Here is a 1,701-nt window from a genome sequence, read left to right as displayed (position 1 = left end):
GCCAATTTTTGCAGGAGCTAGATATATTATTCCAGAGCTCCTTTATAATTGGCATAATATTTGGACATATATTAATATATATAATTAATATATTTCCAATGCAAATATTTATGCATTAATTCCAAATGCCCAAAATAAATACCTATGAGCTCTTTAAAAATATTGGTTTGATTTTTATCTCTGTCCAATATTTTCAGAGAGCAACATGAGCATTTTCTTGGACCCTTTTGGAGAAATTTTTAATTGGATCATTTCAAAATGATTCTGAGGGTTTCACAAATCCCCATTTCAAATTAAATGAAAATTTAAACATGATGCACACACTCTGATGCATGACTAGCTAGGGTGTGACAGAATCGCCGACTATAGACCCATTAGCCTCATCCATGCGATCGCGAAGATTATTGCGGAAGTGCTCTCCTTGAGACTTGGCCCTCATATGAAAAATCTTGTCTCCAACGCCCAAAGCGCCTTCATCAAAACAAGAAGCATCCACGACAATTTTTTGTATGTTCGCAATCTTGCTCGACGCCTCCATGCGAGGAAGACCCCCTCCCTCCTTTTCAAGCTTGATATTCGAAAGGCCTTCAACTCCGTTAAGTGGGAATACTTGCTTGATCTCCTCCAAAGGCGAGGATTTCCGAGCAAATTCAGGGATTGGATCGCAGCCCTACTTAGCACCTCTTCCTCGAGGATCATCCTCAATGGCATTGCCGGCAGCCCCATCAAGCATGGACAGGGCCTTCGGCAGGGAGACCCCGTATCCCCGCTCCTCTTCGTCATCGCCATTGATCCACTACAAAAAAAATAGATGTGGCAACACGGAGGGGTCTCCTCCATAAAATCCGGGGGCGGGGAGCCATGTTGAGGACCTCTCTCTATGCGGACGACGCGGCTGTTTCTTGGCTCCGATCAAAAAGGATGTTGACAACCTTGCAAGCATTTTGAAGGGGTTCGGGGAGGTCATGGGCCTTTGTACCAATTTCCAGAAGAGCTCGATGGTGCCCATTCATTGCAACCACCTTGATTTGGGTCGCTTAACTCAGAGTTTGCAGGCTGCACGAACCTCTTTCCCACTGTGATACTTGGGGCTCCCCCTCTCCGTTTGGAAGCTAAAGTTGGTGGATCTCCAATTTCTCGTGGACAAAGTTGCAAGCAAGTTATCAACGTATGATGGCCAGAACATCACCACCATTGGACATACGGCCCTTGTCAAGTCCGTGATCACTTCCCAACTGGTCTACCCCGCCACCCCGTTGGTCATCCCACCAACCGTCCTTCATAGCGTCAACAAGCTCGAGAGATCTCTCCTTTGGTCCGGTTCGGACAAGACAACGGGGGCCAAATGCAAGGTGAATTGGGAGAATGTTTGTCGGCCCCTTGAGTACGGAGGTCTCGGGTCCTCAACACTGACAAGTTTACGAGGGCTCTCCGTTTGCGATGGCCGTGGTACGAATGGAAGGAGCCCACAAAAATGTGGGTGGGAATGGGAAACCCATGTAATGAGGAGGACCTCAACTTTTTCTATGATTCCACCACCATCACCGTTGGTAACGGTGCGAGGACCCCCTTTTGGGACTCTCCTTGGCTCCTTGGGAGAATGCCTAAAGACATTGTCCCTCTCATCTATGAAGCCTCCAAGAGAAAGAATTGGAAGGTGAGGGAGGCCATGAAGCACAACGCATGGATTCTCAAGATCAC

Source organism: Triticum dicoccoides, chromosome 1B (genome assembly GCF_002162155.2).
Source record: "Triticum dicoccoides isolate Atlit2015 ecotype Zavitan chromosome 1B, WEW_v2.0, whole genome shotgun sequence".
NCBI lineage: Eukaryota > Viridiplantae > Streptophyta > Magnoliopsida > Poales > Poaceae > Triticum > Triticum dicoccoides.
The sequence above is the reverse complement of the archived record's forward strand: the minus strand, read 5'-3'. Positions refer to the sequence as shown.